Here is an 18332-nt window from a genome sequence, read left to right on the forward strand (position 1 = left end):
CCTAGTTCCACACGGTAGAATGTGGTCTCCCCTTGTCCTCAAATTCATAGTTAATCCTGCAAAGGAGATGAGCCAGTTCTCAATTTGAAGGGAAGAACCTGATAGGTCTGGATTGGGTTTTGGTCTTCATGCCAGGCACAGAAGAAGTAGAGTGAGTGCTGTAGCCTATGCTCTGGGATCCATGCTTGAACCCTCAACGTTGTAGGCTCCAGGGATTGTAGAGGTCCTTGGATCTCCAAAGTGAAGTGTCCCATTAAACTGTGAAGGGTGGCAGAGGATGAAACCACACAATATGCCACTTGTACATAAGGATTATTTTGAGCTAAAGCCACTTGAAAAACAGCAGATGGAAGCAGGACATTCTAATCTGCCCTTTTCTTTCTGAAAACAGGAGAGAACTCCAATATGAAAGATGCCTTCCCTGTACCAAGGAAAAAAGAAACAACTCTCTCACAGGGAGAATTCTGTACAAAATGGTCATACTGTATCTATAACAAATTATTTTGGTTAAAATAATTCCTATCTTTCTTTAGCACCCCAAATTGCCTTGGTTCAACCTAGCATAAAAGCATTTAGGGTTTTACCACTTCCTTGGGTCCTTATTCCCTAAAGAGGCCTTCTATATTATATAAAACTTACATAAATGTGTATGTTTTTCTCCTGTCAAACTGTCTTAGGCCAATTTAATTCTCAGGCACAGCTGAAAACCCAAAGAGGATAAAGGTAAAATTTTGCCTCGGCTGCAACTGCAAGCTTTAGCTGCCACTCAGTTACTTTGGGGTTCTTATTCTAAGAGATCAATAGTCAAGAAAATGAGTTATGATCATGGCAGGCATAACCAAAATGGGACTGTTGTAGGATTCCAGCAAGTAAAAAATGCATCTGGCTCTCAAGTAATCCACTGGGACATATCATAGTACTTGCCTTTCCAATTGTGAAAATAAATGCAGCAGGCACAATCTGAGGTGGCCATGATGGCCAGTGGTCTAGAGGTCACAGGGGAGGTATTTGGTCACCTTACTAGGTAAGCAGTGGCTGTGAGGGAGATAAACCTGTGTTGTAGAGAATGAAGACACAGATCAATGTCTTTGACACCAGCTGTAATAGTAGAGGTTATAGATTTTCCCATTAGCCTTCCTCTTATAAAAGATTACAGAGTCAAAGGCGCTGACAAAAATCCTACATGAGCTATTTCTGGTAAGACGAAATTACATTAAAAAACATGTAATATAAAGGATGGAATGCAGGGGATGCTCAACACCATCAAGATCCTCCTCTTTCAAGACCAAGGCACTGATCTGGGGTGCTGGGAGCTTGGCTTGCTGATGGCTTATGGCTGAATTTCTCCCCAGGCCTTGCTATCAATCTGGGCACTGTTTGTTCAAGGTCATGGCCCCTTCAGTGGGCAGTTTGCACCAGTGACGGGTCTATGTGGAAAGGCACAAAAATGTCTTCATTTACATTTGAAGAATGCTCTGGAAGACCAAACTGATGCCAAAGAGACCAGGTATTTGAAGCAATGTTGAAGATCAGATTCTCCTTTTGCCTTTTCCTGCTTTTCTCTCTTCCTCACAATGGGCCTAAATCCATAACCTACTGGAATGATGCTGTGAGAATCAAGCAGTAAAACATAATGTGTGAAGTCTCCAAGGTTCCTTTTAAAGATGGGGACATAGGAAGATCTTGAACTTACCTCCTCCCATAAGATAGACCTTATCTGTAGATACATAAGGAAAAAATTTCCTCTGGCAAAAACCCCCCAAACTAGCTGAGCGACTCCTATCTTGGGGAAACAAGGGGGAAAAAATCCAGATCAAAGCAGGTAGGAGACACAAAGACACATTCTTACCAAAAGCCACTCCTTTCAGTACAGTGACCCAAAATCAGGAGGGAGCTTAAAACCTGGAGCTGCCTCCTGAGGAGTGAAGGATTTAAACTCTACATCAGGTACCCCTAATTTTAAGACCTGTACCTGAGAGATGAGCCTCCAAAACGTAACATTGAAACCCAAGGGGATATTAAAAAAAAAAAAAAGAAAGAAAAAGAAAGAAAGAAACCCAAGAGGACTTGCATCCAAACACCCACAAGATTATAGTAAACTGAGAAATCAGTCTTCAGGGGCTCATGGGCACAGACCTACTGACCCCAAGGTCCAGTGCAGAGGAAGCAGATAGGAAAGCACCCAGGATTTCTGTGATAGAAGCTCATTTGCTTATAATAAAGTGGTGATGTGAGAGGCAGGCATCTAATTTAATGTATATCTAGGATGCATTAAATGCATGTAGGATGACTACAACTGTGTTCAGGGACAGAGGCTGGCAGCTGCCATCCTTGTACTTTCTCTCTGCTACATTAGAACAACAGTATCCAGCGAGGTGGATTTCACAGGTGTCTGGTGCCATGGTGCTTTGAATCTAGCACTCAGGCTCACTTGACCTTGTTGGCTAGCAGGGCTTGGATTCCTAGATCCATGAGACTACATGAGACAGTTCTTGGCCAGCTATCACCCCTAAGGCACTGTACAGACAATAGACTGAAACAGATACCAGTCTTGCTGTGAAATAGGCCTATTTCCTTGTCCTGGAGCCTTCCCCTAAAGATCAGGCTTCTGGTTTGATACCTAACTAAGGACTTTTTGAGCTGCTCTCAGAGAACAGAAGCTAGTAGACATCATTTTCATGTTCTGCCTCTACCTCACTCCAGCTAGCTGCTATCTCCAAGAAAGAAATCTTCCCTCAGTCTGATGTTTCAGTTTGTGCAGCTGCTACCTGGGATCATCTCTAGATCGTAAATATATGGTAAGATTCAGAATAATCTAGTAATTCTAATCTAATTCTGATACCCAGCAAGCCCTGCATTCCTGGGTCCCCGAGGGATGTAATAGACAGTTGTTGGCCAGCTACCACCCCTGGGGCACAAGAAGAGACAAAGTCTGAGGTGCCCAGCCCAGTATTTCTCTGAAAGAGGACCATTAGCTTATCTTCATAGTAACAGCCTGAAGGGGAAGTTTCTATTTAAATACACATCTAAGGGCCCCCTGTGATCCTCTTCAGAGACCACAGAGGTCAGGTATGGTATTCACCTTCCCTCTCTACTGCACTCTTGCACAGATGAATTTCTACATATGTCTAATGCCCCAGTTTTTATATCAGGTTCCCTGACTTATGTGGCTCTGCCTAAAAATCACCTTGGTGACCAATGAAGCTTGTGTTCCTTGGTCAAATGAGACTAATAAATGGAGAGACAGTGCTTGGCTCCCTACCAACCCGACAGTGGACTGAAATATTCCCTTAGTCTTTCTGTGTAAAAGGCCTATTTGCTTATCCTGAAGCTTCAGCATGAAAGCAGGATTTTGGTTTGGCACATCTAGAAGCCTAAGGAAGTGGTTTCCAAGGATGGAGGCTAATGGACACCAGCTTGGTACCTTCTGTCTTAAACACTTATCTGGCACCCTGATTATTGCAACTTCTGCCTAAGGGACAGCTTTACAGCATCCAGTTCTGGTGTCCAGAGAGGCTTAGGCTTGTGGTCCCATAGAACTACATATATTAGCATACTTTAAAAGCTGTTGCCCAAGGGTCTGGCTTCCAATCAGCCTGAATCTAGGTGCTGAGATCCTCCCCTTTGAGATGCAGGTCTTGGCACCTTCTTAATGACTGGGAGGCACTAAAAATGAAATAGGCTGCTCAGAGAGACAACCAAGATAGAGGACAGAGTGAAAGATAAGGTTCATCTCTTATGAGAAGACATGCCTCAACATTGGGGTATGTGGCTGATTTATCTACTGCATAGAACTAATACAGAGAGTCAAGGAAAATGAAGAAAGGGATAAGTTCCAGATGAAAAACAGGATAAGTCCTCAAAAATGTCCTTTATAAAATTCTGATTAAAAGACCAACTTAGTGGTCACAAAGATAGTCACTGATCTCAAAAGAATGGATGGCCATGTCAGAACTTCAACAAAGAGAAAACATAAGAGTGCCAAATAGAAGTCACAGAAATGAAGACTAAAATAATAAAAAAAATACACAAAAAGAGTTCAGACTAGATAAGGAAGAAGAAAAAAATCCATGGACTTGAACACAGGACAGTAGAACTCAGTCATAGCTGCAAAAATTTTAAAAAAAGAAGTGAGGGGACGATAGTGGAAGGACTCATGGAAAAACATCAAGCAGACTAGCATTCAATTTCTAGGAGTCCCAGAAGAATAAAGAAATAGGCAAAAGGCTTATATGAAGGTTTAATGGCTGAAAGCTTTCTTAACCAGTGGAAAGAAATACATCCAGGTGGAGAAAGCCCAGAGAGTTCCTATAAATGGGCCCTATAGAGACCCATAAGAAGAAGATGCATTATAATTAAAGTTATTAAATTAAAGCTATAACTGTCAAAAGTTAAGGGCAAGGACAGATTCTTAAAAACATGGAGAAAAACAAGTTACAAAGGAATTTCCATAGGACTATCAGATTTTGCTGGCCAAAAGGGAATTACATGATATGTGATACAGGTACATCCCAAGAGCGGATAAACACCTTCTCATTAGGACTAGTCTATCCAAAAGAGATGTCATTCAGAATCAGAAGAGGTAAAGAGTTTTCCAGAGAAGCAAAAGCCAAAGAAGTGCATCACCACTAGACTGGCCTTACAAACAAAACAAAACAAAAACTTTTGAGTTGAATAAAAAGGGTGGTAATTACTAACTGGAAAACAGAGTATAAATCTCACTGGTAAATATATGGTAAGATTCAGAATAATCTAGTTTTGTAAAGGTGGTGGATTAATCACATATAAAACTAGCATGAAGATTTAATAAAGTAATACAAACAAATGTAACTACAATAATTTGTTAAGGGATACACAAAATGAGATATAAACTGTGAAATCGAACACAAAGCAGCTTGGGGGAAAGCGAGCTGTTATTTGTAAAGCCTCATGGTAACCACAAAGGAAAAACTATAGCAGATACACAATAAAGAGAAATCTAAGCACACTGCTAAGAAATTCATCAAACTGTAGAAGAAAGCAAGAAAAGAGGGAACTACAAAACAGCCAGAAAATAATTAACGAAATAGCAGTAACATATGTACCAATATGTAATTTACATGTTAATGACTAAATTTGCCAATCAAAAGACATAAATGGCTAAATGAATTTAAAAAGAACCATACATACGCTGCCTACAAAAGACTTCAGTTGTAAAGACAGACTGAACATAGAGATATGAAACATAATATTCTATGCAAATGGAAGAAAGCTGGGGCAGCTATACTTATTACTGACTTTGTTTTAAAGCCTATTTTGTCTGATATAAGGGATGAAAAAGGTCATCACATAATGATAAAGGGGTTAATCAAAAAGAATATAACTTATCTAAATATTCACCCAATATAGGATCACCTAAATATATAAAGCAGTAATTAAGAGACCTAAAAGAAGAAATGGATAGCAAAAAAATAATAGTAGGGGACTTTAATTCTCTACTTTTATCAATGGATAGATTATTCAGAGAATCAGCAAGGAAACATCAACCTTAAATGACACATTAGACCAGGTGTACTTACATATATAGAACATTCCACTCCAAAGCAACAGAATATTCTCAAGTGAACACAGAACATGCTCCAGGGTTGATCATATGTTAGGCTGCAGAACAGATTTAATTTAAGAAGATTGAAATCATATCAAGAATCTTTTCTGACTATAATATACTAGAAATTAATAAAATGGGAAAATCACAAATGTGGAGATTAAACAATAGGCTACTGAACAACCAAGGGGGCAAAGAAGAAATAGAAATTAAAAAAAATGCCCTGGGACAAATGAAATGAAATATATTCAACACCAAACTTATGGAATGAAGCAAGACAATTCCAAGTGGGAAGTTTATAGGAATAAATCTCTATATGAGAAACAAGAAAATCTAAAAAAAATTCTAATTCTACACCTCAAGGAACTAGAGCAAGATGAATAAACAAAGGCCAAAGTTAGGAGGAAGGCAATAACAAAGACCAGAGCAGAAATAAATGAAATAGTTTCACTGATCTTTTCTATTGTCCTTTCTGTCTCTAAGAGCTATTTTTTTGAAAAGATAAACAAAATTGACAAACTTTTAGCTAGATTAAAAAAAGGTGAGGCTCAAATAGAATAAAAAAATACTAAGAAGAAAACTAAGGATAGGATATTACTATGAACAATCATACATTGGAGAATCTAGAAGAAATGGAAACATTCCTAGAAACTTACAATTTAACAAAACTCAATCATAATGAAACAGATAATCATAATAGAGCAGTTACTAAGAAGGAGATTCAATTAGTAATCAAAGACCTCACAATGAACAAAATTTCAAGACTAGATAGCTTCACTGGTAAATTCTAACAAATATTTAATAAAAGAATTAATACCAGATATTTCTCAAACTTTTCCAAAAAACAGAAGAGGAAACATGTCATTTTAGGAGGCCAACATTATCCTGATACCAAAACCAGACAACAGCACACAAGAAAATTATAGATTAGTATCTCTGATGACAATAAATGCAGAAATCCTCAACAAAAAATGCTATCAAACCGAACTCAACAATACATTAAAAGGATCATACATCATTTCAAGTGGTACTTATTAAAAAATGGTAGTTATTAATCATCTGCAAATCATTCAATGTGATATACTACATTAACAAAATGAAGGAAGAAAATCATACGATCACCTCCCTAAGATGTAGAAAAAGCATTTGACAAAAATCAACATCCAGTTATGATAAAACTCTCCATAACTGGGTGTAGAGAAATCATTTCTCAACATAAATACTCTCTAGGATAATCCCACAGCTAACATAATACTAAATTATTATATACTAATAATACTAAATTATTATAAATTATTATATACTAATTATTAGTAAAAGGTTGAAAGCTTTTCCTCAAGATTGGGGACAACACAAGGATCCCAACTTTTGACACTTTTGTTCAACATAGTAGCATACAAAAGAAAATATTTAGAAATAAATTTATCCGAGGAGGTCAAACACCCATACACTGAAAAGTATAAAGCACCAAGGAAGAACACAAATACAAAGATATTCTATTCTCATGGATTTGAAGAACACTGTTAAAATGTCAACAATACTTAAAACAATCTATAGATTCAATGCCATCTCTATCAAAATTCAAATGACATTTTTCAGAGAAATAGAACCATCCTAAAATTTCTATGGATCCAAAAAAGACCCCAGATAGCCGAAGAAATGTCAAATAGAACAAAGCTGTTTGGGGTTTCATGGGTGGCTCAGTGGTTCAGGTCTGTCTTCAGCTCTGGTTGTGATCCCTGCGTCCTGGGATCTAGTCCTACATCAGGCTCCCCGCAGGGAGCCTGCTTTTCCCTCTGCCTGTCTCTGCCTCTCTCTCTCTCTCTCTCTTTCTGTGTCTCTCATGAATAAATAAAATCTTTTAAAAAAAAGAACAAAGCTGTTTGTATTATCATAATAATAGACCTATAGATCAATGGAGAATAGAGGGCTCAGTAATACACTTCCATAAATATGATCAATTAACTTCTGACAAATTAGCCAATAATATACATGGGGAAAGAATAGTCTCTTCAGTAAATGGCAGGCAGGGGAAACTGGACAGCCATATACAAAAGAATGAAACTGGACCATTATTTTATATAGTTAGCAAAAAATTAACTCAAAATGTGTTAAAAACTTGAACATACAACCTGAAATCATAAAACTCCTAGAAGAAAACATAGGGGTAAGTTCCTTAACATTGATTTTAGCAATGATTTTCTTTTTATTTGACATCAAAAGCAGAGGCAACAGAAGCGAAAATCAAGTGGACTACATGAAATTGAAAGTTTTCTACCATTTTTCTACCTAGTAAAGGAAACCATCACCAGATAAAAAGGCAACCTACCAAATGGGAGAAAATGCTTGCAAAACATATATAAAGAATTCTACAACCCAATAGCAAAAAAAACTAATAGTCAAATTAAAAGATGGGCAGAGGATCTAAATATACATTTTTTCCAAAGAGGTACATGAAATGAGCTCAACATCACTAATCCACACAGAAATGCAAATCAAAAGCAACGTGAAATATCACTTCATACCTCTTAGAATGGCTATTATCAAAAGGACAAGAAAAAATAAATGTTGGAAAGAATGTGGAAAAAAGGGTCTTTGGGTACTGCTTGTTGAAATTTAATAAATGCAGCCACTATAGAAAACAGTATGAAGTTTCCTAATAAATTAAAAATACTGTAATTACTATATGATCCAGGAATTCTTCTTCTGGGTATTTATCTAAAGAAAACAAAAACACTAATTCAAATAGATATGGATGACTATTCCTGGTATCATTATTTACAATAGCCAAGACTTAGTTTGGCTAAACTATTTCCTAAGTTTTGGAAATAGTTTCATTGATCTTTTCTATTGTCCTTTCTGTCTCTAAGAGCTATTTAGAGACAGAATAACTGTCTGTCTATTTCCTTAGAGGAAGCAATCTAAGTCTCCATGGATGGATGAATGGATAAATGTGGTATATATACACAATGAAATATTATTCAGCCATAAAAAAGAAGGACTCTTACTATCTGCAACAATATAGATGAACTTTGAGGGCATTATGCTAAGTGAAATAAGTCAGAAAAAGGTAAATACCATATTATATCACTTATATGCATAATCTTTAAAGTCATAATACAAAGATTGGTGATTGCTAGAGGTGGGGGTGGGCCTGGCCAAAACGGGTGAAAGAGTTAAAAAAGTATAAACTTCCAGCTATAATATAAAGATATCACAGGGATGTGATGTCCATCATAGTTAATAACACTGTGTAGTAGTTTTAAAGTTCCTAAGAGAGTAAATCTTAAAAGTTCTCATCATAAGAAAAATTATAAATATGAATAGTGATGTATATTAACTGTACTTTACTGTGATATCACTTCACAATATCTACAAATATTGAGTCCTTATGTTTTATGCCTGAAGCTAATATATTATGTGTCAATTGTATCTCAGTAAATAAAAATGAGTTAGAAGCGAAATTAAAATATTTTCAACATCTTTAAAGTTAAATTTTGTATGTTCACATCCCAATTATATTTCAAGATAGATGTAGTGGTCATTTCATTTTTCTTTCCTACTTTTCCTTCCCTGTAAGATGAAGATGGAAATAAGGTCTCATTTAAAGAAAAGTGAGATAACTATAAAAAATCACTTAAAAAAAATCACTTAGATGAACTACACAGTATAAGAAATCAAAGGAAGTAAAGGGTTTATTATTATTTTAATTAAGAATATTGCTTTGGAGAAAATCACTTCAGAAGCCACATTAAATGGGAGAAAAGGTGCATTGGTAAGAATTTAAAAATTCAATAATTTCTATAAAAGTTGATTTTATATCAAATATATGCATTTATGTAAAATTCATATGTGAATATTGTATGGATATATATGCATACTTATAATCAAATTCTAGCTTTTTCTTAAAATAGCTTAATCGCATTCCTAATATGTGAAACTAAAGTAAATACAGTGAGAAAATGTATATTGTATATCATAATGCATAATTCATTAAAAGATGTAAGTATATGTAATATATAGTTTGATGTATCTGCTTTTTTATGTCTTTTTAGCATTATCTGTCTATATTTAAGAAAGAGGAAGAAATCTAAGGATATGTGCATCTAATATTTAACTGCACATTAGTTTGTTTGGGCTATAACAACATAGACTGGGTGGCTTAAACAACAGAAATTTGTTTTCTTACATTTCTAACATCAAGATGCCAGCAGAGTTGATTTTGGGTGAGACTGCTCTTCCAGGCTGGCAGATAGCCACGTTCTCATTATATCCTTATGTGACCTTTCTCTGTGTACACTCAGCGACATGTCTCTAGTGTCTCTTGTTCTTGTAATGACACCAGTCCCCTAGAATAAGGACCCTACTCTTATGACCTCATGTAATCTTAATCACCTCCTTAAGACTCTATCTCCAAGTATAGTCACAGTCCAAGTTCAGGCTTCAACATATGAATTGTGGGGATATACCAATCATTTCATAACAAACAGGTGCAACCTTGTGTCTTAAATCAGCTTTGAAAGGAAATAGAGCAAGACGGTTTTACAGACTGAGGTATGAAACATTAAGTTATTTATTAAATACATTATCAGCCGAATTTGTTAATTTGAGATGCATAAGTATGTAATTTAGGGACATTATAATAATGGTACAATCCAGCCAATTTGATCCACTTCATAAGAGTAAATTATGTACATTTCTTTCCAAATATGTTTTTAGTAACCTGATCTCGACAGCCTGAAATCAGCCACAGTACTTTAAATAATAAAGAAGTTTGGAAAAAGCTATAAATCGGGGTTCCTCCAACACATCGCTATTTGGAGAACAGGGAGTTGAAGAATTTAAAAACGTGTGCTTGTACAGATATAATGTACTAAACAAAAAGGTAAAGTGTTTATTTCATAACAATTGAATGACAGACAGTTGACCTAATGGAAGTGGCTAGAGATTTATGTTTCTTACTCTAGAAGTTCTTTTTTTTTTTTTTCTTTTTGTTAGGACAAGCTTCACAAAAGAGGAAAACTTTTAAGAGGTCAACATCCCAACAAATTGCACCTCAGCAATAAAATTTTTCAATGCCAGTGCAACCTACAGAGAGTCAGTATGTCAAACTACCCTATCAGAATACATTTTAAGACACTTTGCTCATTTATTCATCAAATATTGAATCAGGTAAGGTCATATACTTTGCTTTGCACTAGATATATAAGCCTAGAAGGGTCTCTTTCCTTGAAGAAGTTAGAGTCTTGTGGTAAAACAGACATTATATAAACAAATCAATATGAAACTACAAATGTAGAAAAGTGCTGTTAAGATCATGAAAATGTGCCATGGTAGAAAATGACAGGGACAAATCTAATTAGAGAGGATGTTTGGAGAAGACCTCTTTGAGATGATGATATTTAGAGTGAGATTTGGAGGATGAAAAGAAGCAGGCTGTGTGAAGAGCCACAGGAAATGCACTCCTGGCAGATAAAACAGCACAAAAGGGCACTAAGTGGGACAGTTCTGGGCTTGTTTTATGAGCTGAAAGCAGGGCATTTTGGCCAGAGCAGAGATGGTGGTGACTCAAATGACTTACTGGGGCCAGTCAGGTAAGTAAGTAAAGTAGAAGGGCATCTTTAGTTGTATTCTTTTAACCCAGATATACTTTGTTTGCATATTAATGGAATCTTAATTGTATTCTTCCCAAAGGGACACTCTCTGATTACATATTAAACTCACAGGAATATTTTTCACTAACACAAAGAAATATGCTCTGTCCTAAATTTATGATATACTAGTCTCCTAGGTCCATCTTTTGTTTTCTCCCTCAACTTTGCAATACAGAAAACAACAGTGCAATCTCAGTGATAAATAACAAATGACAGTGGGGTATCAATATAACAATAAGGTGATATATTGGTATCAATATAACAATAAGGTGAGGGGCGTCTCTGGTAAACTGAGAGTACATGCTTCTCATAAAGATCAGAGTCACTATTTAGCCTGAGAGCTTTTGCCATGGGTGAAGGAGGGTCCAGATTTAGCTAGAGGTTATAATTTTTAAAGAGAAGTTTAGATCTAGATTTTCCCATGTAATCCCCATATTTTACAATATTGTCAGATCATTCAAATTGTAAAAAACAAACAGCAAGGAATTACTACCAAGACTAAACAAAACCTGAAGGTGGTCTGGGATTTTACCCTACTTGCAAACTAACAAATTAACCTTCAGATTTCATTAATGCCACAAAATGTAAGACTTCTGTGTCAGGGAAAAAGGACAGTTTATGGTTCGCATTAAAACACTAGTCAGATCATCAGCATTTGTGTTGATTCCCCCAGCTTTAGTTTCCCACTGATCAATGCAAGGGGGCCAGCCGACACCAGCATATGTAGTAGATTGCATTGCACAGGAGAGGATCCCTCATTTCAGAAAATCCAAGTATTTTATGAGGGGCAGAAAGCAAGTCTTCCATTTTGCTCTGGGGGAAGATATCTTTATTTTCAAGCCTTCAAGCAAACCAAGGCTGTTGATTATATGAATGTGCCTGTACTTTCCCTACAGCAACAGACTATGCCTCCATGTGCAAGATGTTGAAAACAAACCTACAGAGAACTGTCAATATCCATAGTCCTCTAATTTTCAATCTTTGCACTAAAGCATAATGAGTGAAGGAAAGAATCATTGAAAATGATGTTTCTAGAGATGGACAAGAACTAGGTTGTGTACAGGTTTATAGGCCACAGAAAAGATGGTCCTTTTTATATGGAGCTCAGTGGGAGTCCATTGTTGGATACCAAGAATAAGAACAGCATGGATCACTTTATGCTTTCAAAAGAGCATTTTTGTAGTTAGATAAAGAATGGACTTGACAGGAACCAGATTGAAAGGCATCTCAAGATGTCTAGACATGATATGATAGCCTGGCTCAAATGCTATAAGTGCAGATGGAGAAACGTAGATTAATTTTTGATAGCATCTAGAGGTTGGATCTATAGACTTAATCAATGCATAGGGAAGATAATGGAGATAAATGAATTAGAAAGTCTCATTAGAGTTTTTGGTTTGAAACTCCAGAACAATATTTGGTCTTATATTTATTTGAAAGGGAAAGTTAGTGAAGTAATATGTTCTAGGGAAACAACAAAAGTTTTGGATATGTTATCTTTCAGATACCACTAAGCATTCAGGGACAGAAACAAAGTGGGTAGTTGAATATATAATTTAAATACTCAGAAATGTGTTTTTTGTTACATATGTAATGTTGGAAGCAGTTGGCACAGAGATGACACAGGTATTTAGTGTGAATAGAATCACATCAGGGGAGAATGGTGAAAAAATAACTTAAACATTGATTACTGAAAAAAAAATCCCCATAATTTTTAGAAGCTTTTTGAGCAATTTAGAAACAAATGAATTTAATAATAATAATAAATGTTTAGAGAGAGAAGGAAAAAGGAGGGCATGACAAGTTGCAATAGAGACTATGAGGATGTTTCTAGGAGGAAGGTGTCCATCATATGACACTTATAAAAAGTGAGATGAGGACAGAGATGTGTCCACTGGATTTGCAAACATGGAGGTGAGGAACAAAAGAATGGTACAAGAATGGTATTGTGAGAGAAGTAGAAACAGAACAAGCAGATAATAGTTTTCAAAATGTTTTCTCTGAAGAAAAAGAGAAAACATAACTTTAGTGGATGAAGAATCAAGGTAAGATTTTTCTTTAAGATGGATCATTAATTCCCATTTTTAAAGGATCATTAACTCCTATTTTTTAAAAAGATTATTTATTTATTTATTCATGAGAGACACATAGAGAGAGAGAAAGAGACAGGCAGAGGGAGAAGCAGGCTCCCTGCAGGAAGCCCAACGTGGGACTCAATCCTGAGTCTCCAGGATTATGCCCTGGGCTGAAGGTGGCACTAAGCCGCTGAGCCACCCAGGCTGCCCCATTAATTCCTATTTAAAAAAAAAATTGAGAGAGAGAGAGAGAGAAATAGCAAGAGAGGACAAGTAGCAAGGAGAGGGAAAAGCAGGCTCCCCACTAAGCAGGGATCCTGATGCTGTGCTTGATCCCAGGACCCTGGGATCATGACCAGAGCTGAAGGCAGAAGCTCAACCGACTGAGCCACCCAGGCACTCAAGGATCATTAATTCCTAATGGGAATGATTCTATTAAGAAGGAGATACAGATGATGTAAGAGAAATAAGTGGAATACAAGTCATGTAACTGTGATTCACAGCCTCTGTGGAGAGATTGTCATTTGATTAAATTTTCTATCTTCACAGAAGAAAACCAGAAGATAGATTCAAAAACAAATATGTTAAACATTTTACTGAAGATGAGGGGATTTATGCCTTATGGCTTGTATTTTTGTAATGACATAAAGAAAATCAATAGGTAGCAAAGCAATGGTAGGTTTGAGGGGAAAAAAAAGGAAAAGATGACTGTAGTAATTGTAGAGAGTGAGTGATCTTTGTTAACAAATGAGGTTAGCATTCATGAATCTATAGCAGCACACTGATTCCAGGATGTGAGATTTTCCCTAGGAATAACCTGCCCACTCCATTAATAAAACACAGAGAAGATATCTGAGTTTATCCATAGCTAGAGTATGAAATAGAGTATAAAATATCTGGAGATAAAAGACCATTTTTAAGGGGGTGATTGTAATGAAATACAGAATCTACACTAGGTAAATAAGAAAGCAAAGCTGGGTCTGTCCAGGTAAACAAACGATATACCATTAGGAAAAGACACAATCCACTTATTGTAAGAGTGAAAATTTGTTATTCTGAGATGGTTTTAGGAGGGGACATGGATAGATGGATATTAGTGGTTTGATTAGGATATATAAATTTGGGATTTTAGATGATCTATAGTTTCCGGGGATGACAGTTTCCAAGGAGTTTTCCCACAAGTGAAGGAGAAGAAAAGTTCATTGGTGATCAAAGAACAAAAAAAAATTCAGGGTCAACTTTATGTATGTTGCACTTACTGAGATCAATTTGAAGTGTGAGACACAGAGGAATATATTTTGAAGCAAATAAGTCCAGCAATGAATAATGAAAATACTCTGAAATTCTAAATTATATTAAAAATAATCATTAGTGTACTTGTTAAAATACACAGTTTCTAGATTTCTGGAGGTACTGAATCTGTAGACTTAGGTAGCACTTCACAGTCTTCTGTTACCAGTTACCACTGGTAATTTCAATCATCAACAGTTTAAGAAACGTGGAGTTAGGGATCCCTGGGTGGTGCAGCGGTTTAGCCCTGCCTTTGGCCCAGGGCGCGATCCTGGAGACCCGGGATCGAATCCCACGTCCGGCTCCTGGTGCATGGAGCCTGCTTCTCCCTCTGCCTGTGTCTCTGCCTCTCTCTCTCTCTATCTCTGTGACTATCATAAATAAATAAAAATTAAAAAAAAAAGAAACATGGAGTTAGAACAAAGGGGTTATGGAGAATGATTGAGATAAGAGTCAGGCTATTTGATGTTCCCTGATGTCAGAATGGGAGACACAGACTTTATATAGTGAAGGACTGGGGCAGGTATACCAGTGGAATATCAGGCATGGTATGTAATGATAAAGTTGAAACTTCAGTCAGGCAGCAGCAGATTAGTGCTGGCGATTTACCCACAATGTATTTGGATGTGGAAATGCATCTTCAATTTCTTTCAGCTGAGCTCCCTAGTCCTCACAAAGAATATCACATTGGGATGAACTCTAGAGTGGGGGTTGGCTATCTAGTTAGTGAGATTTCTAAACTCTAAGTGCTTTTAGAAAAATGGTTCCATTTATATACTGTTTTTAGTGGCAAAATAGATAAATAGGCATGCTCTTTGGGACTTGCTATATAGGCTGCTACCATACCAACCGAGAGATCTGGAAATTGCTGCTCACAGGGATGATCGTGGGCCCGCTGAATTGCTAGACAGAGAATACTTGATGAAATGCCAAATGTGCTGTGCTCACACTGTCATAATGTGGACTGATAAAAATAAGAATAGGGAAGGTGGCTATCATTAAGTATAATCAGTGCTTGGACATAAAATGTAGGTAAAAATAAATTGTATGCCAACTTACTAAGAGACAGTGCCAATGTGAGTCATCAGAACCTACCTGGGCGATATACTCTCCTTATCACTTTTTACTTGTTTCTACCGTTGGCTGAGGCTTGGCCATACTGTAGGACTAAATTGGATACCAGAAATGAAAGTGTAGAGTCTCATAGAGCATCAGGCTCCATTTTTCTTCTCATACCTTGTAATAATCATATACATTGGTTTACCTCTAATTTCTTGTTTTTTTCATTCAGTTTATTGTGTGCCCTTGAATGGGTACCTACCCCCACTTTGGTTTCTAGTGCTTAGCCTCAATGGCGAGGATCTAGAAATTTTTTTTGAGAATCTGGAAATTAATATAAAATTTCCCACTTAACTCTAAATTAATAAACTAAATTTCCATGTTTATTGTTTTATGAACATCTCTTTAATACTTACAGAATACTAGCCATTATGCCAACATGTAATGAAAATCATATTTATTTTTACTATAGCAAAACTTAAAATGTCTCATTCCCATTTGTATGGAGAATCAGAAAGATTTAGTCACTTGCATTAGATCAAACTGCTTATAAGTGAATGAGTCAGGGATTCAAATTCAGATGTTCCTTCTGTTTACCATAGCTTCCTTTACTACTATTTCCAAAGTAGGACAATTCTGTCTTGTTGAAAATAATACATGTTTTCTCCAATAGAGAATAAGTACAAAAATAACTTTGAGACAGAATAAATTTGATTAAAATGTTTTGGGATTTAAACAAGAGTGAATAATTAGATTTTCATGTAATTCAAAAATTGAAGTATAAAATTGTAGGGTATGTGGCATTTTTTTGGGGAAAGAATAACAAATCTATGGGGAAATATTCCAGGGGAAAATTTAAGAAAGTGGCAAAGATTGGGAGATTCGAGATGGTTATAGGTTTGACCAGTAACAAAGAAGAGAATTGTGGATATAAGAGTGGAAATGTTTACCCGGGCCAGGTCACAGAAAGTTTTAAGAAACAGGACAAGGAATTTTAGGGGAAAAGAAAGGTACTTGAAAGTATTGGATTACAATTATATTGGCATATTAATTTGGTAGGGCTTCTTAGGGTCATGAAATAATAAAGATCTGAACTGAGTGTTGGTTGTGAGAAAGGAAAGAATACAGCCTCATTGAATAGATGGAAGTTAAGGCGTGGAGTTCAAGAATAACATTTCTATTTCTAGTTTGGTTAACATTGTGATCTCATAAACAGGCATTAACTGGCAGAAGGAGAGGATAGATTAAGGAAAGGTGGTAGTTTGTGGTAGAAGAATATGGAATTCCAATAAGAAACTGGGAATGCCAAATTCAGATGTGAACCTGGAGTTCAGAAATCATGATATGGATATAGATTTTTTTTCTTTTTTAAAGATTTTGCTTATTTATGAGAGAGAGAGAGAGGCAGAGACACAGGAAGAGGGAGAAGCAGACCCCATGCAGGGAACCCAATGTGGGACTCGATCCTGGAACCCCAGGATCACGCCCTGAGCCAAAGGCAGACACCCAACCACTGAGCCACCCAGGCATCCCTATAGATTTGATAATAAATCTTAGGAGTGTGAATGTTTAGAGCCAAAATTATGGGTAGTAACTAAATGCCATCAAATATTTTTCCAATTAATAATTATACTTTTCTATTACCACAACAGACTCAAGATATAAGCATAACATTAAAATCAGCATTTTAAGGGGCATCTGGGGTCGGCTCAGTTGGTTAAACATCTGACTCTTGATTTTGGCTTAGGTTATGATCTCAGGATTGTGAGATTGAGCCCGTGTCAAGCTTCATGCTCTGTGGGGAGTCTGCTTGAGATTCTCTCCCTCTTCCTCTGCTCCTCTCCCTTTTTGTATGCATGCTCTCTCTCTCCTATAAATAAGTAAAATAAAATAAAATAAAATAATAAAATAAAATCAGCATTGTAACAGATAAAGAAATGAGTACAAGGAAATCATAGGCGATAGACCCAACAGTTTTATTCTAGGAAATTTGTTCTTTTTTTTTTTTATTTTTTTTAATTTATTTTTTTATTTTTTTTAGGAAATTCGTTCTTAACCTGTATACTATTTTTCCTGCAATAAGAGTGAAGAAAGAAAGGAAATAAAAATTGCTATGAATGGAACAAGAATACCATGGCTTATAAAAAGCAGTAGAGAGCATTCTAAGAAGAAGTATATGGAATTAACATTTGCTACAAAGGAGTTTATGGATATAGCCATTGAGAAATATCTGCTATTTTCAAAGCTAAACAATTTCCTGTGATGAAATAAACAATTTGATAAATAGACAATAGCAAAGGAGTGTATGCAGAATTACTCCTCTAATACTTTTTTAGTGAGATTATGTTTTCCAGTGAACAAGAAGAAGTTCCAGTTCAAGATGGCAACATAAGAAAATGCTGAACTCATCTGCTATGGACTCACTGAATCTATAGCTACATTTGGAACCATTTCCTCTGGAAAACAAACAAACGAACAAAACTAGCTGAGCAACAACTCCATACCAAGCAAATAAGAAAAAAAAATTACATCAAAGCAGTTAGAGAGGATGAGACACATATTTACCATCAATTCTACCTCTGGCATGATAACTCAAAATCAAGAAAGAATCTCAGATTGGGAGGGAACTCTAAACCTGGAGCTTCTTCCTGAGAAGTGAAGGTTTTTTTT

At 36.2% G+C, this 18332-nt stretch overlaps 1 long non-coding RNA gene across 1 annotated transcript; it reads left to right on the forward strand.

Annotated features, from left to right (window-relative positions):
• Window positions 1-2156: 2156 nt before the first annotated feature.
• LOC140608406 (uncharacterized) lies at window positions 2157-17926 on the forward strand. Its single transcript, XR_012010426.1, has 4 exons — window positions 2157-2798; window positions 10304-10469; window positions 10583-10756; window positions 17704-17926. It is a non-coding gene; the product is annotated as an uncharacterized lncRNA (long non-coding RNA).
• Window positions 17927-18332: the final 406 nt, after the last annotated feature.

This window comes from Canis lupus, chromosome 17 (genome assembly GCF_048164855.1).
Source record: "Canis lupus baileyi chromosome 17, mCanLup2.hap1, whole genome shotgun sequence".
In the NCBI taxonomy this organism is placed as follows: Eukaryota; Metazoa; Chordata; class Mammalia; order Carnivora; family Canidae; genus Canis; species Canis lupus.